A 26,671-nucleotide genomic window follows, 5' to 3' on the forward strand; every position below is an offset into this window, starting at 1 on the left:
GTGGGTGACTGTAGACACCCCATTTTTGCACTCGCCTGATTAATCAACTTGTCAACCCGATCGCAACGGTTCCCAATGATGGATGTTTATTCCAATGATGGATGTTTATTCTAATGCTTTATTTTGTTACCAGATATGTTTTAGAAATCCGGATGAGGTATCTCGAACTGACAAAACTTTAGAAACCACGCTACGCTAGGAAAATACTACCCCAAAAACATAGAAATCATCATCTTGCAAATCAAAAAGAAACTTCACGATAAAAATCACTAAAAATGACCAAATTATCTAAATACCCCTAACATCTAAACAACCCTAGAGCCTACATTACGCTTAGAAAAACCCATTCAAACACATAAAATAACAAATCGAAACAAATAAATCATTCGCCAATTTTCACAAAATTTGACAAAATACGAAAATACCCCTCATAAAATTCACGACCATTTCACACAAAAAATTTCATAAATGACAAAAACCAACATTCCCATTGAATTCCTTATGAAAAACTGATTTCAAAACATCCTAGAACATTGAAAAATGACTTAAAACGTAAAAAATCCTCTCCGAGGGCAAAACGATAATTTTACAACTTTAATAATTAAAAGTTTTGAAATTAATAAATAAATCATTAAATAATGTAAAGTGAAATATTAAAGTCAATCAAGTAAGACTAAAGTCAATTTTAAAGTCAATCAAGTAAGACTAAAGTCAAGATATTAAAAGTCAACCAAGAAAGACTAAAGTCAAAGTATTAAAGTCAATCTCATAAGACTAAAGTCAAAACCTTAAATCAAAACCCTAATCTAAACTAATCAAGTCAACCTCATAAAACTAAAGTCAAAATCCTAAATCAAAATCCTAATCTAAACTAATCAAGTCAATCTCATAAGATAAAGTCAAAATCCTAAATTAAAACCCTAAAGACTAAGTCAATCTCATAAGACTAAAGTCAAACCCTAATCATAAACCCGAAAGAAATCCTAATCCAACCCTAATTCTTCTAAAAAACTTATAAATAGGAACCTCCACACCCTATTTTCGTATCAAAGAAAAAACCCTAGGAAAAGTAGGTGAAGAAGCCTCCACAACCTCTCCAAAACCCTAATTTTGGAGCCCCAACTCCTTACCTAACACCCCTACTTCGATTTTAGCCTGAAAAACACCTAGAAACCTTTCAAAAACACCCCAAAAATCCATAACAAATTCGAAGCACCCAGATCCAAGAAGGAAATACCTTACCTCAGAGATTAGAAATCAGATCCGGAGACAGAACTAAGCAAGGAATACGGTACAAGGAGCAATTTCATCAGATTTGAGAGAATAGAACCTTTGCGCATCGAAGGTAACATTTCTATTATTTTTTATCTAGATTTTACCATTAGCAATGTAGTCTTATTTGGGATAAGTAGAGACCGGCATTGGCCGGGCGGGGTTGGTGCCTAACACCTTCCAACCCCGTAATGTGATCCCCGGATTCAGTTTTTCTGTAGTAGATTAGTTTTTTATCCATTTTAGAGTCAGTTTGGTTCCTAGACCATAATAACTAGGTGGCGACTCCCAAATCGCAAGGGTCAAAAGCGGATCCACGCACCCCGTGGATCGAGGGCGCTTTCAGTGACCTCGATTCTATGGAGAGGCTTTTCATTGTTACTGAATTGAATATTTACTCAAGAAAGGGTTGATCTGTTTATATTGACAATGATTGTTCGATCCAAATCCTGTTTTCGCAAAAAAAAAAAAATAGAATGAATTGTTTCTTCAACTTTTGTATCATCGAGATCGTTTAAAAGGAATCGACTCATTTTCTTTAGATTTTTTATCTTGTTTTCCTCGATCTGATCTCGAATTAAGTGTTGCAATGGCAGCATAGGTTAGACGCCGATGACAATGTAAATCCAAGCTATTTTTTTTTTTTCGTCTAATCGCTTTTATAGCATCTGGTAACAGCAACAAGACGCTGATGTGTTCGGCATGCTGTAAATAGAATCATTTTTTTTTTTATAAACTTTCACACCAATCTTCTTTAGTTTTAACTTCATCTTCTCCAGTAGAGGTTAACTTCATCTTCTCCAGTAGAGGCTGATCGGTCTGATTTCCTAATCAATCTCATCGGTTTCTCTTAGAACATATTTGATCTTAAGGAAAACCTTTAATCAGGTCATGGAGGTTGGATTTTGAACATCAAAATCAAAGAAAATCTGAGTTCAGATCCGTCCGTTCGAAGCCATCGACGAAGGACAAGAAATTTGGGTTGAATTTGTTGAAATCGAAAAGGAATTTTTTTTTTAAATCGATAAGTTCTTTTTCCAAAAAAAAAAATAAAAGGCTGATGTGGTTTGCTCTTTCTTTTTCTTCCGATATGCACTAATGAATTCAAACCCACTGTTTCGGATTTTTTATCTCAACGATGAACTCGACAGATCCGTGGTATTTTGGTTCCATTCTCAATCTTATTTGTTTTTTTAAAGGGAGAATATGACCTCAAATTGGGTGCTGCAGTGGCAGCATAAGTTGAACGCTGATCAACGGAGTAGATTGAAGTTTTTCTTTTTTCGATTTGATTTCCAATTGAGTGCTGTAATGATAGCACAAATTGTTTGGATACAACATCGTAAATCGAGAATAACCCGGCTGTGATTAATGAGATTCTATTCTGCTAAATGGATTAAGTTTTAAACGAATTGAAGAAGAAAATTCAGAAATTTGGGTCAGGTTATATCCAATCTTGATAAAACAAATCGATATTCACACCAACACACCATCGACAGTTGCAAACTCTTTCTTTGGTAGCCGACGGATTGATACGGCAAAAATTTCTTTTGGGGGTACGATTTTTTTTAGACAGTTTTTTTTTTTTTTTTTTCAAAAGCCAATTTTTTGTTTGTTTGTTGGTGTTGCTTGGTAAAATAAAAGTTGATTTTCAAATTTGTTTTTTTCTCTTGATTTGTTTAAAGATAATCATAGCCTCTTATTCCAACAATTATCATTCTATATTTAGCTCAATATCCTCATAAATATCAATTTGGTTAGTGTCACCCAAGATAACCTTTGATTGGACCATAAAAAAAAAATCCATTTGACTTGGACCAAAAAAAAAATATTTTGTGTGCTGGTTTTAATATTGGTTTGGATCAATTATTCCATGTTATATTCATTGATTAATGTACCATTGATATGTGCTTGAGAAGTGCATACTTTAATTTTAAATTGAACCATATGGATATGTTTTAATCTTTCTTGATCAATGTATACCTCTGCTTGTAATGGTTTAATTTGGCCCATGGGCCCATTTGTTTGGAAAAGGTCCCGGGCACACCTCACCCTGTTTTGCACACACTACAAGCACGTTTACTGTTTTGCACACTTACATGTCTCAATATAGCCAACGTGGCACTAGTGCATGGTCCGGTCTCTTCGGAGATGCGACGTCATTCATGAAAGCCACAACTCCAGTCACGTACCTTAGGGTATATTAAACTGAGGCATTAGTACTGTTTGATCAGGTGACTCTTAAAGGTATATCTATGCACCCATGCTAGAACGACTTGAGCCTTTGACCTATTGTAAGCCGCACAGTCACATGTCCCGTTTGCTAACGTAGTACTAGTACGTGGTCGGTCCCCTTGTGGGATGCCAAACCATTTATGAAAACTACAACTCTTAACTCGTACCCATAGACATATAAAAGATAATTCAAGTACATCAGTTGCACTTTTTAATCAAAATCAGTGTCTAAGCAAGATCTTATTCTGATGTACTACGGTACTAGGAGGATAGACTACGTCTATTCTAGAAAAGAGGTGATTTAAGAGTGCTTTTGCTCAAGTATCGCACACCACCACTGATCTAAGGATTAAATTGGCTGCTTTTCACTTTAGAGAAGTGAGTTGAAGTTTTGGATTATCATCTATACGGTATCTCAAACCAAGTCACCACGTACCGTCTGATTGAGTACGCTCGAGAGGTATATAGGTATACTTGCATAAGGGTGGCCAGATAAAAATGCATTGCACGTAGTAAGCTTAGAGTCTAGAAACCTTCCCTGTAGGACACGATTCGAACTTAACGTGGGTGTTCCCTGATTGTTCATTGAATGGGACCTTATGATTGATGAATGTATTTGAATGATGTGAATGATGAGATCAGAATGTACGGTTATCCTCAAAGATTAAAGTTTTTCTTTTACTTGATTAAAATGGATGCACCAACCCAATAACGAATCCATTTGTTGTAATAATTCATAATGACCCAGTCCATCTTGACCCAACAATCATGATGGGCTGGGCCATTTAAATCAAAATAAAAATCAAATTCTTTTCTAAATTCAGGTTTCAAACCCATTTTCAAAGAAGAAAAATGATTTACAAAAGGAAAAGTATTTTCCAAAAGAAATATTCTCTAAAAAAATGTTTTTCAAGAAAAAATATTTTCCATAAGAACAAGACTTTCTGAAAGAAAAATATTTTCTAAAAGAAAATAAAAAGAAAAGTAATTGATATTTTACATAGACCTTAGAAGAGTACTAAAATACCCTTTTGTGTCAAACCAGGATGCTAGTCGCAGGCAATAATCCGATCAACCAGTTAGTCAAAACAACCGTCATAGGGATGCACCCTGTAGAGAAGATCAATTTTGAGAAATTCATGTTGAGGAGTGTTCTCTACTTCCACGAGTTTGAGATAGACTGGAACATCTTATGTGCTATGGCTAAGCGCTGGAACCCCTACCTTCATATATTCCATATAAGGCATATGCACTTGTGCCCCACTCATGAGGATTTTTGTGGTATTATGGGGATTTCCACTTTAGGACCTCTAGTCAGGTCCTTATTGAAGATCGGATATTCTGGTGCCCTCGCCATAGGACTGAACATTTCCAAAGAAGAAGTCAATGCCCTAGTTCATAACAGAAGATTGGACTTAGTACCTTTACTGGGCCTGTATCGCTCTCGCAGTCATCCTGTCAATGTAAAACCAGAAGCATGGCGAGCCACTAGAGACTATCGATTGTGCCTAGGAATCCTATCCCAATACATGCTGTCCTCCAAAAGTGACGGTCAGACTATCCCAGAATTCTTCATAAACTTAGCCTCCCAACTCTCCAGGAAAGCTAGCCCTGTACCTCTTATCCTAGCAGAAACTTTCTCAGGTCTAAATGCCATAAAGAATGGTGAGAAGAAAAGCTTCAAAGGAAGCCCACACCTACTCTATATGTGACTATGTGATCGTCACAAAATTGTAGATGTTCCTTCAAACCTCGATTATGGGCCAGAACACTTCTCTAAAAGAAACCTGTTAGTGCGTCACAACTCAGTCAAGGCTTGGAGTAAATGGTTAGACTCTCGCCTTGCCCGTCATATCGGTTTAAGATGTCCTTGGTGGATGACTGATCCCCCTATTCTAAGAACCAAAGGATCTTACTATGTCCATCTGATTGGTTTAGAAGAAACGTCTTTCTACCAACATGCATTGATCCCAGAACAATACGACGTACCCATAGAGCTATCTTTACCTCAGTACAAAGTGTTCTTTCCTCCCGAGCCGTTGACTGAAAAGTTAGTGCATCTCATTGAGAAGGCTTGGAACAAACGCACCTTAGGATATCCAGACGGACCAGCATAATTCAAGGAGCCAATTTTTAGAGCCAAAAGGATTAAGCCTGATAGCAATCCTGATGACCACCAAGACAAAGTCAAGCGTCTATATAAAGAATAGTTTAAATTAGATTTGTTAAAAGATGTTAAGGAGAACATTTCAATAATTTTCAATAAAGTTATTTTTCTTTTGAATAAACATTTATTTTCCTTTTGAATGATCATTGCGTGAATGGATTAATTAATGGATTGGTGCACAAACCTCAATAAATAACTCCTTAAAATGTTATCAAGGGGGTAACATTGAAATTGATTAAATCTACTTTTGATGGGATCATATAGGATTATCATTGCGCTCAAACTCAAGTGCCCACCTCCTAGTTGGAGTCGTAAGTCCAATCAGTTAGAACGAGCTACAGTACCAAGTCAACAAGCAGAGATGACTTCAGAATCTGAGCTCACGAAAATCCATTAGATTTTGAAAGCCTTTGCCAATAATATCAACAGTATAAAAGGCAAAGTGAAAGTCTTATAACAGATTTCAGAATCAACGGGCAATCCCCTTGATGATCCAAAAGGAAAAAGGGAAGAAGAAAATGTAGCGAGACGTGCACATGAGATTTTTGAGCTTGATGGAGATGAAGAACATTTCGAAAAAAATCCAATGTTAACTAATAGAATGTCTCAGCTAGAGTCAGCCATGAAGAGTATAAAGGGTATCGAAGAAATTGCAGCAGGCATTGAAGCTCTAAACCGTATCCCTAGAATTCATCTGCTAGAGAAATTTGTAATGCCTGAAATGGACAAGTTCAGTGGGACAGAGTGTACAAAGACACATCTTAAGGTATATGTTACTAACATGCGTACTATGGGACTCAGTGACGAACAGATGACGTTATCAGAAAACTCTATCAAGATCAACACTACGTTGGCTAATGTCTCAAGATCCAGTTACTGTGGGTACTTGGGAGAGCATGTCAAAAGCTTTCTGACATCAGTATAAGTACAGTACTGAGATTGAGACTTCAAGAAGGGATTTGAAGTCAACTAACAAGAAAAATAGGAAAACTTTTACTGATTTCATTGGCCGTTAGAGGGCCAAAGCTGCCCAAATATGGGATAGGCCATCAGAAATGGAACAAGTAGTCATTATCCTGAAAAACCTTACACAAGGATATGCTTAGCACTTGGTTGCTCAATATCTTCCTATCTTTGAATCCCTATTACAAGCCGAAAACTAACTTGAAGATGCATTTGCCTCTGGGGTTCTTTCTTACCCCTCAGATAACAAGTCCAAGAAACCTTATGTTCCCAAACCCAATATCAACCATGCTTACATTGCTAACACCTCAGTTACCCCAGTTCAACCACCAACCCGAACCAATAATCAAGCTCACCTAAGTCAACTTCGAACTCCATGCCAATTTACCAATTTAGGGATGACCCTTACTGTAGCTTTGCAAAAACTATTGAAAAAATGGTTGCTTACCCCGATTCACCCTGACCTTTACCAAATCCCCTGCCAACTGGATACAACCCTAACTTGTTTTGCGAATTTCATCAAAATCCTGGTCATCACACTAACCGATGTATCACTCTTCATCATGCCATTCAAAATCTTATTGACAACAAAAAGGTCACAATCCCCAGCCCAACATCACCGAATGTCACCACTAATCCACTACCCACCTATCAACCTCCACCAACCCTGAACATGGTTTCCCACAACCCATTACTGTTCGATCCCGTCTCTCTCATCCATCCAATCCAAGTCAAACTGCCTAGTTACCCCCTTACCGGGATAACTTTCACTGATGAGGTTTTCACTACAAACTATGAACCATTTGATCTAACCTCGGATGATACGTATTGTCTATCCCCACCTCATTACAGTAGCCCCACATTCACTAGTTATCTTTTGGCCCAAATAAATTCAAAAAGTCCTATTTCATTGACAGAGGAAGATCCATACTTGCTGATTGAAGAAGATGAGTCTTTCTCCCTCTCCTGTGATGAAGTTAGACATATGACTCGAGGGGGTAGAGTTTTTAAGCAACAAGAACTCTGCATTGATAATCCTGCGGCTTTGACAAGAAAAGAAAGAGAAGATCCTATCAAAGAAGATGACTTCGTGATCAAACAATTGAAGAGATCAGGGCCAATATCACAGTTTGAGATTTACTCATTGCATCCACTGCTCATAGAGAAGCCGTTATCAAAGCACTAAGTACAGCCAAAGTCTCCCTTGATACTTCTTCAGATCAGCTGGCCAGTATAGTAAAGGCAACTTACGTAGAGAATATCCTATTCTTCTCGGACTCAGATCTCCCAAAAGAAGGAGCAAGCCACACTAAGCCTTTGCACATCACAGTCGATTGTAACGGGATGAGGGTACCTCTATTTTTTATTGATAATGGGAGTGCATTGAATGTTTTCCCTTTAAAGACTACTACCTACCTCGATTTTAAGGCTGAAGATCTCAAACCCACTAATCAAGGTATTAGGGCCTATGATAACACCAAGAGGGATGTACTGGGAATTTTGCACCTTCAATTGTCCACAGGCATAACTGAATTTCCTGTGGAATTTCAGGTTATCGATATTCAATCTTCTTTCAATTTACTGTTAAGGAGACCATGGTTACACCAGATCAAAGCCATCCTTTCCACGCTGCACCAGAAGGTCAAGTTTATCAAGGATGGGCTAGTGGTTACTCTCCATGGAGATGCTGAAATTGTAGGAATAGTAAATAGTACTGAAGCTAAGAATGAGCCGTTGTTTGAGATTCAGCCAGAACAACAGGGGGTAGAGCTCAGTGGGTTTGAATTTGGAAAGATATGCCTAGTCCTATGGAATCACTCGGTGAAATAATACTTTTCTATTGAGAACACCTCTAACTGCTACATGGCCAATATGTTCAAAAAAATGAGATTTTTCCCTGGTATGGGCCTAGGTTGCAAGCAACAAGGTATTAAAGAGGCACCAGTGATCAGCACATTCGGACTAGGATATAAGCCTGCTAAGGAAGATTGGGCTCAATACTAGAAGAAAAGTAGGACAAGACAATTGTAAAAAGGCAAAGGCACACCACGGATCTCATTAAAATGAAGCCCTATCGTAAGACCCTTAACAGTTATTTCGTGAAAGAAAGAGAATATTTCCATTATTGTGGGTTTCCAGAGCTGTTCATTGATCACATCATAGGTACTCGTCTGCTGGGGTTTGAAATCTTCTTTGGCATGGAATGGCCTGAAAAGGAAGCAAGCACAGAAGCTGAAGAGAAGGAATTTGAAGACTAGCAGCTCAATCTGAACTCCCTCAATATTGATCAGTTATTCATTGAAAATCACAATGTCCTAGTATTGTTAGTTGAGAAGGTGATCTCAAATCCTCAGTCTATAATCAAACTCATTGTTGGGTGTCACTCTAATTATCATGTAATTAGTCATTTGCTACATGGCAAAACTAGGTCTGTCTGTCCTATTAGTCATGTTTAGTCTGATGTGCCTGAAGAGTCCTTTATTTCTGTTGAGTCAAATAAGTTAGTTATTTCTGCTGAGTTTATTATTTCTGGTAACTCTGTTGTTCCTGCTGAGTTAAGTGAGTCTATTAAGTCTGCAATGAGTCCTGTTACCCCATCTCCTTTTAATGAAATGAAAGAAATTTTTGATTATCCTGAGCGCAATAATAATTTAACTAATAATCTGGCTTCGGAGGGAGAGTTTTCTAACGAAGAACCTCTCCCTGAAATAATCAAATTACTTGAACAAGAAAATGAACGTCGGGCTCAACCTCTAATAGAGGAAGTAGAGGTTATCAACCTTGGAACAAAAGAAAGTCATCAAGAGATTCGGATGAACACAAAGGGATAATAGACTTGCTCATAAAGTTCAAAGACGTGTTCGTGTGGTCTTACGAGGATATGCCGGGAGTAAGCACAGACATTGTTCAACATCGGATTCCGTTATATCCTGATGCTCGACCAGTCGAACAGAAATTTCGACGTATGAAGCAGAAATGGACTCTGAAAATTAAAGAAGAGGTTATGAAGCAGATTAACATTGGATTTTTGGAAGTAGTGGAGTACCGTGAGTGGATTGCTAATGTCGTACCAGTACCTAAAAAGGATGGAAAAGTCAGAATGTGTGTAGACTTCAGAGACCTAAACAAAGCGAGTCCAAAAGATAGTTTTTATTTACCACATATAGATGTCCTAGTAGATAGTACGGCAGGGCACGCTGTGTTGTCCTTCATGGATGGTTTTTCAGGGTATAGTCAGATAAAAATGGATCCTCGGGATATGCAAAAAAAGTCGTTCATCACACAGTAGGGAACCTTTTGCTACAAGGTTATGCCTTTTGGTTTGAAGAACGCTGGAGCTACCTATTAAAGAGCAGCTATGACTTTACTGCACGACATGATACACAAGGAACTCGAAGTCTATGTAGATATGATAGTCAAGTCCAAGGAACGACTAGGGCACGTTGCTGCATTAGAGAAATTTCTCACAAGGATTCAAAAATACCAACTCCGTCTCAACCTGCAGAAATATGTATTTGGAGTAACTTCTGGAAAATTGTTAGGATTTGTGGTCAGTCAAAGAGTGATCGAAGTGGACCCTGTGAAGATTAAAGCTATCCAAGAGATGCCACCGTCTAAGATTGAAAAGTAGATTCGAGACTTTTTGGGGAGAATCCAATATGTCAGCAGATTTATCGCTCAACTCACCAACATCTGCGAACCTATTTTCCAGCTTCTTAAGACTTTCGACCAAGTCAAGGAGTATCTCTTGAACCAGCCTATTTTGGTTCCACCTACACCGGGTGAACCACTTCTTCTTTATCTGTCAGTCATAGAAGAAGCTATGGGATGCATGTTTGCACAGTATGACAAAGATACTCGCAAAGAAAGGGCAACATACTACATCAACAAAAAGATGTTAGAGTATGAACGAAAGTATTCAGTCCTCGAAAAAACTTGCTTAGCACTGATATGGGCTACTCAGAGACTTCGACACTATATGCTATCTCATTCAGTTATCTTGTTATCTCGGATGGATCTTCTTAAATATCTCTTCGAGAAGCGGTACTGACAGGGAGAATCGCACGATGGTTGTTGTTGTTATCAGAATTTGACATCACGCATGTTACATAGAAATCTATCAAAGGGAGAGCTGTAGCAGAATACTTGGCAGATCATCCAGTGGTAGAAGGAATAAGGCTTGTTGATCAGTTCCCAGATTAGAATATCTTGCATGTTGAAGAAGAACTATAGAATCAAACATGGCAGCTATACTTTGATGGGGCCGTCAATCAGAATGGGTATGGAATAGGGGTCCTATTTTCTTTGGAAGGATGTCACATTCCGACCGTTATTAAGTTAGCATTTTCTAACACCAATAACACAGTCGAATATGAGGCATGCATCGCTAGGCTTGAAGCTACTTTGAATCTGGGCATTACAGAAATTGAAGTATTCGAGAATTCGGCCTTGGTCATACATCAGTCGTTGGAAGAATGGAAGACTCGGGATGAAAAGTTGAAACCTTATCATAAGTATCTATTAAACTTAGTGACTAAGTTTAAAGTTATCCTGTTCCAACACTTGTCAAGAGAAGATAACAAATTTGCTGACTCTTTAACCACTCTCTCTTTAATGATCCATTTGCCCCCTGACATGGAATTGAGGCCGATCACCATCGAAGTCAAAGACAAACCTGCATATTGCCATCAGATTAGCATTACTACTCGACTACCCGATGGAAAGCCATGGTACACAGATATAAAAAGAGTGTTGGAAAAATGAGAATTCCCGAAAGAAGCATCGAGGAAGGAACGACAAATCCTACTAAGATTAGCATCTAATTCATCATGTGCGTAGGAAGTTTATACAAAAGATTTTTTGATGGGATTCATTTGTCGTGTGTTGATGAAGATCAAGCTGAACAAATAATAGTTGAACTACATTCAGGGGATTGTGGTCTTCACATGAGTGAAATAATGTTAGCCAGGAAAATTATGAGACAAGGGTATTACTGGCCCACGATAGAAACAGATTGTCATCACATGGTCAAAACCTGTCATAAATGTCAAATACATGCGAACCTCATACATGTGCCACCATCTCAATTAGTTAGGCTAACTTCACCGTGGCCATTTTCAGTTTGGGGAATTGACATTATTGGTAAAATATCGCCTATGGCATCAAATGGCATGAATACATTCTAGATGCTATCGATTATTTTACTAAGTGAATCGAAGCTGCCTCTTATGTTGTTCTCACAGCATCTCGAATTGCAAAGTTTATCCAAACGAACATCATCAGTTGATACGGGGTACCTTTGGAACTGATTTTTGATAACGGGTCACACTTCAAAGCTGAGGTTATTACATTGTGTTCAAAGTTCAAAATCTCACACCATAAGTCATCTCCTTACCGCCCTCAGACCAATGGAGCAGTCGAAGCAGCTAATAAGAATCTTAAGACTATCATCAGGAAAATATATCAATCACATCGAGATTGATTAGAAAAACTGCCATTTGCATTATGGGCATATCGAGCTTCAATTCGATCCTCTACTGGACCTACTCCCTACTCCTTAATGTATGGCATGGAAGCAGTCTTGCCAATTGAAATGAAAATTCTGTCTCTCAGGATCTTTTGGAAAGTCAGTTATCAGAAGTAGATTGGGTTTGTCAACAGTATGAAGAATTAAATTTGATCGAAGAAAAACGACTAAAAGCTTTGCACCACGTGCAAGCTTATCAAAGAAGAATCGCCTGTGCGTTTGACAAAAAGATCAAGGCCCGTCACTTACAAGTCGGGGATTTAGTACTTAAAAAGAATTGGGTACCTATCTTTGACCCTAGAGGGAAGTTCAAACCAAATTGGGGAGGTCTGTTCATCATCAAGGAAATATTACTAGGAAAAGCTGTCAGGCTTCAAGATCATGATGGAATTGAATTACCAGAACCAACCAACCTTGATCAAATCAAACGGTATTACATTTAAGGAGGCCATCTTTGGCCGAATCAATTCTCCTATTACTCAGTTCAATATATCCTTTCTCAACTCCTTTGCAGCCTTCTCAAAAAGAAAAAAATTATGTCTTTTTTATTTCTCAGCCAAATTACCTAACCTAAGGGAGGGAAGAATTCAAACTATGTTTCGGTCTGATCCCAAAATTCTGGGGTAGGTAGGCAACCTGAGAAGTTACTTCAGGCTCGACCACATCAAAATAAAAAATTTAGAAAAAATTCAAAAGAAAAAAAAAAATATCTTCAAAATAGGGAAGAAAATTCAAGGCAAAATAAAAGAAATACCACACAAAGGGCATTCGGGTTTTTGAGCCTCAAAATCCCTTTCTTTTTATACACAGTCTTAAATTTACCTATAAAAGTCCTCCTAAGTACCATGCGAAAACTCAAGGAAGATAACAAAGCATGATCAGACAGCAATCCATAAGGAAAAAAAAGGCCTGCTAGGTTGAAAACCCTAAAAGGACGACTTAGGCAAAAATTAAGGCAAGCTCGTAAGGTTGAAAACCCGAAAGGACAACTTTGACAATAATCAGAGCAAAGAAAAAAGAAAGCTCGCTAGATTGAAAATCTGAAAAAGACGATCTAGGCAAAAGTTAGAGCAACTAGATTGAAAATCTGAAAAGGCGATCTAGGCAAAAGTTAGAGCAACTAGATTGAAAACCTGAAAAGGCGATCTAAGCAAAAGTTAGAGCAACAAAGCAAAACAGAAGATAAGCTAAGAACGATCCGAAATGAAACATCAAAAGTCCAAATAATCAAGTTCAATACTTAGCTTAAACCAGACACAGACTCAGAAATCACAAGTATCTTGTTTACGATCGATCTGAAAATTTTTACTTCCCCAAGTGAACCAAGGGTTAACTTGAATTTTGCTCAGTTGCCGCCAAGGGTAATCTTGGATTTTGCTCAGATGTCGCCAAGGGTTATCTTGGATTTTACTCAGTTGCCGCCAAGGGTTAACTTGGATTTTGCTCAGATGCCGCCGAGGGTTTTCTCGGAATTATGCTTAGATACCGCCGAGGGTTTTCTCGGAATTATGCTCAATTTTTACTCAGTTTCACACAGTACACACACTCACACTTGTACTTTTTAGTCAGGGAGAATTCTTTAAAATTCAAGGATCTGACACTGTTAGTGAGAGCTCTCGCTTAAGGACTTGACAACTTTTTAGTTCGAGGAGAGTTTTACGCTCAAGGATCTGAACTATCTACTAAAATAGCTTTGGCATTCAGGCTGCAAAATGAACTATCACTAGCTTTGGCACTCGGATATCGCACTATCTACCAAAATATATTTGCTATCTAGTTTGCTTCAACCTTCTGTCAAAGAGGGGCATCTGTAAACACCCAATTTTTACATTTGCCTGATTAATCAATTTGTCAACTCGATTGTAACGGTTCCAATTGATGGATGATTATTCCAATGCTATATTTATTGTTAGATATGTTTCAGAAATCTAGATGAGGTATCTCAAACTAACAAAATCGTAGAAACCACGCTACTCTGGGAAAATATAACTCCAAAAACATAAAGATCATCATTTTTCAGGCAAAAAGAAGCTTTATGATAAAAATCACTAAAAACAATCAAATTACCAAAATACCCCTACCTCAAAACATCCCTAGAGCCTACATTACGATTAGGAAAACCCTTTCAAACACATAAAATAACAAATCGAAATCAAATAAATCATTTCGCCAATTTTCACAAATTTTGACGAAATTACGAAAATGCCCCTCATAAAATTCACGATCATTTCTCATAAAAAAATTTCATAAATGACACAAACCAATATTCTTAATGAATTCCTTATGAAAAATCAATTTCGAAACATCCTTGGACATTGAAAATCGACTTAAAATGCAAAAAATCCTCTTTGAAGGTAAAACGGTAATTTTACAATTTTAATAATTAAAATTTCTAAAATTAATAATTAAAACATTAATTAATGTAAAGTGAAATTCTAGTTAAAATTAAAGTCAATCAAGTAAGACTCAAGTCAAAATCTTAAAGTAAAGTCAATTAAGTAAGACTCAAGTCAAAATCTTAAAGTCAAGTCAATCAAGTAAGACTAAAGTCAAGTCAATCGAGTAAGACTAAAGTCAATTAAGTAAGACTAAAGTCAATCTAGAGTAAAAGTCAAAATCCTAAAATAATTCTAATTAAATTATAACTCTACCTAAAACAATTCTAATTAAAATATAACTCTACCTAAAATAATTCTAAATAAACAATAGCTCTCTCTAAAAAAAATTATAATTAAACACTAACTCTATCAAAATAAGCACTTAAAAAATCTATAAATAGGGGTCCCTACAACTTATTTTCGTATAAAAAAATAAATCCTAAGAAAAGTAGGTCAAAAAGTTTTCCTAGCCTCCCATAAATCCTAATTTGAAGTCCCAACTCCTTACCTAACATTCATACCTCAACTTTAACTCAAAAAACACCTAAAAATCCTTACAAAACACCCTAGAAATCCATAAAAATTTTAAAAAGTTCAGAAGGAAATATTTTATTTTGGAGATCCGAAACGAATCCGGTGACAGAATGAAACGATGAGTGTTGTACGAAGAACTATTCTACCAGATCTGAAGGAACAAGACCGTTGTCTTCGTAAAGGTAAAGATTAAATTTTTTTTATTGATTAGGTCTTTTTAGCAATGTAGTTATATTTGGGAATAAGTAGAGATCGGCATTGGCTGGGTGGGTTTGGTGCCTAACACCTTCCAATCCCGTGACATGATCCCCGGACTTAGTATTTTTTTTTTGAGTAGATTAGTTGTTTTTATCCGTTTCGAGTCGATGTTTGGTTCGTAAACCGTAATAACTAGGTGGCGACTCTCAAACCTCAAAGATCAAAAGCGGATCCGCGCACCCCGTGGATCGAGGGCGCTTTCAGCCACAACCTCAGGCTCTACTGTTGCTGTAGGAAGATCGTGTATTACTTCATACTCCTCTCCACTATCAAAGGGTACTTGAGGCCTCACTTCATCAAAATTGCTTGAAAAACTATCCTTACGAAGAGTGGCCTTCTAGTTTTTACCGTTTTCAGAAAACTCCCCTCTCAAAACTTTGAAGATGTTGAATTGACACATCTGAAGAGAAAAGAATGCATGATAAATGTAAGTAACCAACCGAGACCTATACCCAAAAACCACAAGAAACTCAAAAAATATCAAAACACGAAAAAGCCCATACCTTGGCCAATTCAAACCCCAAGCCATTTGTCCCAAACCCATGTCCACCTTATTGAAGCATTTTGCCGGACATGTGGCATGCTCGACATGAAATAACTGTCCCAAGTAAATAAAAATCCCACCTAAACCACCCCTACCTAAGCCCATCCAACACCTTACCTATCCCCAAATCTCATCATTTCTTCAATCAATTTCATTGAGGCATTTCATCAAACACTTTAAAATATATTTGTGGATGTTTAATTATCGAAAAATAGCTAAGTTAAACCTAGTTTTCGAAAATCTTATCTACTTTAAATGCAAAATCAACTTTTACCGAAGTGAACACAAATTGAAATTTTTTACTTTCAAATCATTTTTTTATCAAATATTTTCAAGAGCCCTATATCGTACCATGAAACTTATTCTTTTTGAAAGATTTGAGAGTCATACATCGAGTCAAGAAACCTAGAATTCTAGGTATAATCCCTATTCGACCTAGAGCTTGGAAGGAGTGGCTTTTTATTTTAATAGATTCAATATGTGTTCATTAAAGTGAGATGCGAACAAGCACGCATACTCGAGCTTGGTTAGACAAAAGAAGTTTGAGTCTACATCTACGCCTTTGTGAATCACTGCACACAACTCTCAGAAAAAATGAGCAGCTGTAGACACCCCATATTTGCCTAAATCGAGCCCGAGAACACCAAAAATCTTTCAAGAAAGGATTTAACCCAAGTTAATTTTCAAGAGGGTTCAAAACCCCATTTTCAAACAACCACAAGGCCTAAAGGCTATTTTTTAAGATTCTAAACTAAGCGTGGTTGTACCTAACCCTTGGCCAAGCTTAATCTTAAGCCTGGCCATACCTCAATCTTATCCAACTTATTTTTTTCATTCCAAAGGTGACTCATAGCTAGACATAATTTTTGTTTAAGCCTTAGTTTACCCAAGGCTAATTCTATTACAAGCCCATGTGAACTCGAATTTTGTTTAGGATAATTACCTTTTAACCCACTCTTTAATGATTTTTTCCTCAAGAAAATTTGTCACTTTTACTCTTTTGTCCATCTTATAACCCTTCAATAATCCTACAACTTTGGTCTTCTTGTAAATTCTCTTATTCTTCCAACAAAGACCCTTGGTCAAATTGGTCCTCACATGAGTGTAATTACTACCCTAACCTTATCTTGTTAGAATTAAATTACGGTAGATTACCCTTATATTCCCCAAATCTATTATCAATCTGAAAGCGCCCTCGATCCGCGGGGTGCGCGGATCCGTTTTTGACCCTTGAGGTTTGGGAGTCGCCACCTAGTTATTGTGGTCTAGGAACCAAACTGACTCTAAAATGGATAAAAATTAATCTACTACAGAAAAATCTGAATCCGGGGATCATGTTACGGGGTTGGAAGGTGTTAGGCACCAACCCCGCCCGGCCATTGCCAGTCTCTACTTATCCCAAATAAATCTACATTGCTAATGACAAACCTAGATTAAAAAATAAAAAAAAACTTACCTTCGATCTGCAAAAGTGCTATTCCCTCAGATCTGGTGAAAACGGCTCCTTGTACCGTATTCCTTACTTCGTTCTATCTCCGGATCTGATTTCTGATCTCCGAGGTAAGGTATCTCCTTCTTGGATCTGGATACTTTGAATTTGTTGTGAATTTTTGGGGTGTTTTTGAAAGGTTTCTAGGTATTTTTTAGGCTAAAATCGGAGTAGGGGTGTTAGGGAAGGAGTTGGGGCTCCAAAATTAAGGTTTTGGAGAGGTTGTGGAGGTTTCTTCACCTACTTTTCCTAGGGTTTTTTCTTTGATACGAAAATAGAGTGTGGAGGCTCCTATTTATAAAGTTTTTAGAAGCATTAGGGTTTGATTAGGGTTTCATTTTAGGGTTTCAATTAGGGTTTAGACTTTGGTCTCATGAGATGGACTTAGTCTTTAGGGTTTTGACTTTAGTCTTAGGAGATTGACTTGATTAGTTTAGATTAGGGTTTTGATTTAGGGTTTTGACTTTAGTCTTATGAGATTGACTTGATTAGTTTAGATTAGGGTTTTGATTTAGGATTTTGACTTTAGTCTTATGAGATTGACTTTAATACTTGATTTTAGTCTTACTTAATTGACTTTAATTTTGACTTTAGTTTTATTTGATTGACTTTAATATCTTGACTTTAGTCTTGCTTGATTGACTTTAAATTTTTGGAGAACCCCTCTCTATTATATCTTTAATTCTTTGGACCCCCAAATGGAGGGGTCCTTAAAGAAATAATCTTGCGAACCCTCAACAATTTTGCCTGAAAGCCTGATTGATCGATTTTTTTGTTCACATTTTTAAAATTAATTTTATTAATGTTTCACTTTACATTATTTAATGATTTATTTCTTAATTTCGAAATTTTTAATTATTAAAATTGTGAAATTACCGTTTTGCCCTCGGAGAGGATTTTTTACGTTTTAAGTCATTTTTCAATGTTCCAGGATGTTTTGAAATCAGTTTTTCGTAAGGAATTCAATGGGAATGTTGGTTTTTGTCATTTATGAAATTTTTTGTGTGAAATGGTCATGAATTTTATGAGGGGTATTTTTGTAATTTTGTCAAATTTTGTGAAAATTGGTGAAATAATTTATTTGGTTTCGCTTTGTTGTTTTATGTGTTTGAATGGGTTTTCCTAAGCGTAATGTAGGCTCTAGGATTGTTTTGATGTTAGGGGTATTTTGGTAATTTGGTCATTTTTAGTGATTTTTATCGTGAAGCTTCTTTTTGGTTTGCAAGATAATGATTTCTATGTTTCTAGAGTCGTATTTACCTAGCGTAGCGTGGTTTCTAATTTTTGTCAGTTTGAGATACCTCATCCGGATTTCTGAAACATATCTGGTAACAAAATGAAGCATTGGAATAAACATCCATCATTGGAAACCTTTGCGATCGGGTTGACGAGTTGATTAATCAGGCAAGTGCAAAAATGGGGTGTCTACACAATCCTAGAAGTTTCAATGTAAATTGACCAAGTCAAGAGGTTTTGACAACTTTGCCCAACTCATATAATTCTCTAAAACTTGTGAGCAAAGACATTCTTAACCCTAAGTTGTAAGAGAATTAACTAGGCTGAACAACCGTAATGTCCAAACTCTTACCACATATTTATATGTCATCTAGCCTAATTCTCTAGGACTTAACCCAAAGCCAATGACTTAGGACCTTTCTACCCTCCTTAAAGAATTCTCTAGAAACTATGACTTTTATTATCCTATCTTTTGATCTTCATGGTTGGTGAGACCTATAGGTGAGTGAAAAAGCATCAAGTCTAAGGAAATGAGAGGTAATTTGAGTTTTTTTAGAAGTTTTATTGAGAATATTGGGAACCCTAGGATTTAGGATAAGTTTATCCCCAAGAATCTCTTAAAATCCTATAAATAAAATCCCTATTCAAGGTAAAAGGTAAAAAGAGCTCAAGGGATCTAAAATTCTATCCAAGTTTCTCCTTAAAACCCTCTAGTCTATCAAAACTTTGTCCAAATCTCTTCTCAAACACCCAAGAAGTTCTAACTAAGAATAAGAAAAAATCAAGGTAGGGTGTAGTTTAATTTTTTCATTTTTCTATGTAATCCCCTCTTCTACCTATTTCCTTCTTTACATTAAGCAAGTTTATTTTCATGTTTTCTTTTCTTGTAGTATTATAGATCTTAAGTTGCTTTAATGAGGCTTGGAAGTAAAAAGTAAAACCTCTTAGAGGTAATATCCTCTTGTAAGTCCTCAATAAGCTCTGAAAAGCATTAGAGTAATTATTTTTTTACTTTCTTAACAAGTTTTAAATTTCTAGTATAGAAGTCTTTATTTCCTTTAAATTCCTTGCAAATTTGAATTCCTAAAATAGAGATTTTCATAGTTTCATTTCTAATGGCTTAAAAGCTAGAGAGTAATCCCTTCTTGTAGGTAATCTTCTCTTTCTAAGTCCATTACATGTATATACTATATGTACACATATCACAATATTTTCTCTAAAATATCTAAGGTTCAAAGGTGGGGATCTACCTAGATATACACCTAAATCTCTAAGCTAACAAAAAACTAGTCCCAAAGAGGACTCAACTCATGCATAAGGTCCCTAGTCTTTTCATGGTGGTGTCCAACTCATGGACACCACCTAATAGTTAAACGAACAAAAATATGCTCCCAAATGATCACATAACTCTTTAAAAAATGTCTTGGGATCTAAGAAGGTGAAATCTATGTGAATTCCCACCAAAATCCTAGGCTCATAAAAAATTCCAACAAACACATTCTTTTGTTTTTAACTTTCTCACTATCTTAAGTTGTTCATTTTCTAAAATTAGACTATAGTTCTTTTGCCTTTTAATCTTCCTTACAATTTTCTTTAATTTTAAAACCCAAAAAGAATTTTCCAATCTTCACATATGGTCAATTATTGGTAACTATCTTAAGATGGGAGAGATAAGCTACCTAACACCTTACTTTTCCCTTCAACTGAACCTCCTTACTTTAGATTTCTAGGTAGATCATTTCTTCTTATCTTTTGGATATGTGAGTCACTACAAACCAAAAAATAAATTAAAAGAAATCTTTTATAGTGTCTATAGAGGGAAATAACCGCGCAGTTATCTAGATTGTACACATATCCAAGCTGGTTGAGTAGTACCATGCACAGATCAGCATATGGGGCGCTACTTGACAGAAGGGCATGCCAAGGTAGAAAGTACATGACCTAACTAGAAGAGTAGTATAACATTGAACTAGACCTGGTCTACTAGTAGGGCAGACTTGGTCAAAGAATATTGATAATTCTGGTTTGCGCAAGTTAAGCCTAGACATTTTGGAAGAGATCTCTCTAGTATAGCCTACAATCCAAAAGATCCCCATTCTATTTAGGATCCTAAGAATCAGGGATTCTCTGGGATCACCTCCCGTAAAAGGGGAAAATCCTGATTTGAATAAGAAGATCCATAAATAACACAATAAGCACAGATTAAGGGATCCCTTTTAGCAGATTGGATGTTTAACCAGTATATTTGATTATTCCTCTATTTCTCTAACTTGAGCGTCGAAGAGTTTTTGACAAGTACCACGCCAGTACTAACAAAGAGGTGACAAGAGTAACTTTGGATCTGTGAGGCAAAGTCTATCAGCACCGTTCGTCGAAATTTGAGCTCAAATATTTAGCACTGTCCGTGGGAATTCAATAGCATATTAATTTCAATCAAAACAATGAGCAGATCCATTAGAACCATCGAAGTCAATGCACATCCACCCGTGGTACCTACTACAGATGTACAACTCTTGGCAATGTTAGAAATCATGAGGAAGTAGCAAGAGTAAATGTAGAAGAAGATGGATGACTTGGTCGAACAAAATCAAAACCTGAGTTAGCGTCTTGAAAAGCAACAACCAGCAAGATAAGATTTCCCTCTGACAGATCCTCAACCTCCTATAAGAGATGATCGCATTTCAAATACTGAAGGAAATTCTCAATCGTTGATCCCAACGGGAGAAGGAGAAATAAAAGTTGCCACTATAACTACTCGAGCAGAGCCCACAATGGTTCTAACTTGAAAACAGGTCAGAGAGATGATTCGAAAGGAGAAGGAGACGATAAAGAGTGAAAATATTGGCACGATGGTAGCACAAGCTGTCAAGGAATTCAGAAGTCTCCCTTTACAATAGAGATCTTGGTAGAAGAAATCTCGAATAAATTTGTGCCATTACATTTCACCCCTTACTTTAGGACAAAGGACCTAGTAAAGCATTTATTCTATTTTCGACAAATGCTTACATTGTGGGAAGGGAATGAGGGCTTAATGTGTAAGTTGTTCCCTTTTAGTTTGTAAGAAAACGTATTAATCAGGTTTCACAAATTGTCGTATGGATTAGTAACTTCTTTTGAAGAGCTTTGTATTGCCTTTGTAACACGATACATTGATAACAGGAAGAGTAACGAAGATGTAGACGTTCTTCTCAGCCTGAGAATGCAGTCTGCGAAAAATCTCAGAGAGTTCACAAAGAGGTTCAGGAAAAACACGATGTCCCTGGAAAGTTGCGCAAGAGAAAGACAATACCGACGTTTAGAAATTCTTTGCCATCTAGTTCAAGATTGTATAGGTTTCTCGTGAAGAAGGGACCCGAGACACTAAGTGAACTGTTCGAAAGAGTAGAAAAATATATTAGATTGGAAGATGATCCTTGGAACTCAGTCGGGAATAGCAAGGTAATACACGCTGTGGTGAAGCCCAGCAAGTAGCATCAACCACAACAGCAGAGCAGAAAGAGACTGTTCGAACAGGATAGGAAACGGAAGAGAAAAGGGACATATTTTTCCATGCCCCTTTGCAAAATCTTATCGCTCATTGTGAATAAGCCTTACTTTGAGGGGCCAGCACCACTTCCTTTAGATAAGATAAATTGATATGAGCGATATTATGAGTATCACAAGGTGTAGACACATACAACCAATAGGTACCAGGCCTTGATAAGGTTTCTAGAGAGATTGGCAAAGTATGACAGACTGAGGGACCTGCCTAGAAGACAAAGAGATAATCTACCCTGAGACAGGAATCATAGGTCTGATTAGTCACATATTGAAGGGCATGATGGAAGGGCAGTAGTTATACATACTGTCATTAAGCAGGAGACTAGAAGGTCAGGCTTGAATAAGATTGATGAAAGAATTAAGAAGCGACGAGCAGAACACCTTGTTCACGTCTATACAACAAGAAGTGGGTGCACAAAACAGATGGAGTCTATGGAGAGCAAATCGTGGCTTTCATGAAAAAAGATTTGGAGGAGGTAGTAAGACCCCATTATGATGCACTACTAGTAACCTTTCAGGTGGGCACTTTCACTCTCAAGAGGGTGTTGATTGGCAACGGTAGTTCAGTTGACATCTTGTATGCTTCGACCTTTCTGAAGATAGGTCTTAACAGAATTGTGCTCATTCAAGCAAGAGCCCCTTTGATTGAGTTTGACAGAAGAACAAGCCAACCATGGGGAGAAATAATCTTGCTTGTGTAGACAGTACTAATAACCTTGATGACTAGGTTTATGGTCACCGAAGCAAATTCTCCATACAATGCCATACTGGACAGGTAGTAGACCCATGAGATGAAGGTTGTACCTTCAACATACTACAAAGTCCTGAGATTCCCAATGTTGTAAGGGATGTGGCATATATGAGGGGATCAGATAGCAGCCCAAGTGTGTACGTTGGACAAAAAAGAGATATAAAAAAAACATTCAGCAATAGCAATTACAGTAGGGGAAACCAAACATAGAGAACCCCCATCCTTGGAGAACATCCAAATGGTGGAGGTAGGGGAAGGTAGGTAGATTGGAGTAGGGACAGAATTGAAGTTAGAAGAGCTAAAAGAGCCAACAGATTATCTGAGGATGAACCGGGATGTTTTTACTTGGTCCATAAAAAGAAATGTCGGGGATCAGCCCTGAAGTGATCTGCTACTATTTGAATATCAAGCCAGTGAAACAGAAGCCAATGAGATTAACACCTCATTTCTGAGAAGTAGTAAATGAAGAGGTGAGTAAGCTGATCAAAGTAGAATTCATCAAGAAAGTGCAGTTTTCTGATTGGATAACAAATATAGTAGTAGTACCAAAGAAGAATGGGAAGGTTAGGGGTTTGTATTGATTTTACAAACTTAAATAAGGCCTGCTCTAAGGATAACTTTCCTATACTAAGCGTAGGCTAGCTAGTAGATGCTACTTCAGGTCATGAAAGGCTATCCTTCATGGATGGCTATTTAGGATACAATCAGATACAGCTTAACCCAACAAACTAAGGGAAGACATCATCATCACCAAGGAAGGGTTTTACTGCTACAAAGGTTATGTCCTTCGGGTTGAAAAATGTAGGAGCAACTTATCAGTGACTAGTAACAGAGCTCTTCAAAGATCTGTTGGGAAAGACCATGGAAGTCTATATTGATGACTTGTTGGTGAAGAACAAAAAGAAGGAAGAACACGTTGATTTGGAGGAGGTCTTTTCACGAGTAAGGAAGGTTGGGATGAAGCTTAACTTGGAGAAGTACACTTTTACGTTAATTTCAGGGATGTTCTTAGGTTACTTGGTTACAAAGAAAGGTATAGAAGCCAATCCGGACCAGATCAGAGCACTACTAGAGATGCCCTTCCCAAAAATACAAAAACAAGCCCAAAAATTGGCATGAAGGCCCTTAACAGATTCATATCCAGGTCTTCAAATAAATGTAGGCCTTTCTACCAACTATTACGAAAAAAACACCAAGTTCGAGTGGATAGAGGAATGTGAATGAACTTTTACAAAGTTGAAGAAATACTTGGGACGACCACCTATTCTTTCCAAACCAGAAGTTGGGAAGGAACTTGGACTGTACTTAGTAATTTCTAAGTATGTACTTAGTTCAATCTTTGTTAGGGTTGGGACAGCGACAGAGTAGCCCATCTACTTCCTAAGCAATACCTTCCTCGATGTAGAAATACATTATCCCATAATCGAGAGGATGAGACTAGTTTTAGTTTACATGACTTTGAGCTTGAGACTGTACTTCTAGGCATATCGAGTACAATTCATCATAAAGTATCCCTTGAAGTCTGTCTTAGAAAAGACAGAAGGATTGGGCATAATGGAAAAAAAGGTTGTACAACTAGCAGAATTTGGACTTGAATACAAGCTTAGAGTTTCGCTAAAAGGCCAAGTAGTAATGGACTTTTTGGCGGATTTTTCAATGGAAAAAAGAGAAGATCCATTGGTAGAAGAGCTGGATAGCATAGAAGAAGGGTAAGAGATAAGCAACCATCCAAGATGGAGACTCTACGTTGATGGGTCTTCAAACTTGGAAAGATCAGGAATATGGGTGGTATTGATCACTCCTGACGGCTTGAGGATATAAAAGGCAATCAGATTAGGATTCAGGGCATCAAACAACGAAGTAGAGTATGAGACAATGCTACTCGGCCTCAATTCGTTGGCAGGTCTAGGGGTAACAGAGGCGACAGACTATAGTGACTTGCAGCTAGTAGTCAACCATGTCAATGGAATATTTGAAACACGAGATCCCAAGATGTAGCTCTATTTGAAAAAAATTTAGGTCTGCTATACTTCGAGTTGGAGAAATAAGAATAAAACACATAACAAGGATAAACAACAAACACCCAAACGCTCTAGCCTTCATAACCTCAATGTTGGCAGGGCAAGACAAATGAGAATTGCCAATAGGCTATCAAAAAAAACCTACGATAGACGAGCTAGAGATGGTTAGTGTACTAGCTGCAATTGGAGATCAGAGGTGAATGAGCCCAATTTTTGCCTTCCTACAATTAGGAATGTTGTCTAACGATCCAAAGGAAGCAAGACGCGTGAAGAGCAGAGTAGAAAGGTATGCCATACTAGATGGGAAGTTGTATAGGAAGTCAGCATGAGGGCCATTCCTAAGTTGCCTAATGCTAGGATAAGCATAGGATATGCTAAGTGAGATCCATGAAGGAGATTGCAGAAATCATTCGGGGACAAAATTTCTGGACCATAAAGTACTCTTTTAGGGGTATTCTTGGCCATACTTGCAGACGGATATGGCTTTGTACATTAAGCATTGCAATAATTATCAAAGACATGGGAGAATAATCCATTAGCCAGCAATGCAACTCAATTCCCTCATCAGCTCTTGGTTGTTCACACAATAGGGGATTGATCTAGTAGGTCCATTGCCCAAGGCACTAGGTAACCTAACATTCTTGCTGGTTATGACAGACTACTTTACCAAGTGGACGGAAGCACTCCCTTTTACCAAAATTTGTCAGTAGGAGGTCCAGAAGTTCATATGGGAAAACATAATCTACGATTTGGTCTACCACACACTATAATCTCGGACAATGGAAGACAATTTGCAAGAGAACAGATCAAAGATTTTTGTAGAGAATATGAGATAACGCAGTTATTCTCCATGCCACAGTATCCACAGGACAACGAAAAGGCTGAAGTCATAAACAAAATACTAATACACATGCTAAAAAAGAAGTTGGACGAAATAAAAGGAAAATAGATAGCGATCTTGTACGGTGTACTATGGGCCTACAAGACAACTGCCAAAATCTCCACAAGGATGTCTCCATTAGTTATGGCCTATGGAATGGAGGTAGTAATACCAAAAAAGAATTGCTTCTCCACAATAAAGTCAAAAGTAGTGTAGACTCACTAGTATGACCAACAGATAATCGTAGAATTGGATTTGCTAGAAGAGAAACGAGAAGCAACACTAATAAGATTAGAGAGTTATCATTAGAAGTTGCAAAATTACTTTAATAAAAGAGTCCGCCACAAGCAGTTCAAAAAAAGAGACCTAATGCTACGTAGAGTATTCCAGAATATAGAAAAGTAGAATAGTAGAAAACTAGGTCCCAATTGGGAAGGACCATACAGAATAGCAAAAGTAGGCTAGAAAGGAGTATATTATTTGGTGACAATGACCGGTCAAGAGTTACTTAGACCATGAAACACTTGTAACCTCAAAAGATATTATAAATAAAAAAAACTCCTTCTAATGCCGATAGCTTGCATATGAAAATAGCCAAGTTGGGCCCCACTTGGGTCCAGGCTTACGTGGTTCTACTCTGCCTTAATTGGCAGGATATGGAACTAGTCGGGACTTTACTTTGTCAAGAGTATTATAGCACTAAAGATGGATCCAGCCTAGATCTGGGCCTACGTAGGTCTTCTCTACCTTAATTGGCTAAGTAAGAAAATGGTCGGGGCCCTACTCTGACACGAGTATTATAGCACTAAAGATGGATCCCACCTAGTTTGGGCCTACGTGGGTCTTCTTTGCCTTAATTGGCATAGTAAGAAACTG

General features: G+C 37.4%; 1 pseudogene; it reads right to left on the reverse strand.

Moving 5' to 3' along the window:
• LOC147386623 (cytochrome P450 714A1-like) overlaps nucleotides 1-22,144 on the reverse strand; it is a 61,811-nt pseudogene extending 39,667 nt beyond the window's left edge.
• Nucleotides 22,145-26,671: the final 4,527 nt, after the last annotated feature.

Source organism: Akebia trifoliata, chromosome 14 (assembly GCF_017979445.1).
Source record: "Akebia trifoliata isolate Shusen 1 chromosome 14, ASM1797944v1, whole genome shotgun sequence".
NCBI classification, from domain to species: Eukaryota; Viridiplantae; Streptophyta; class Magnoliopsida; order Ranunculales; family Lardizabalaceae; genus Akebia; species Akebia trifoliata.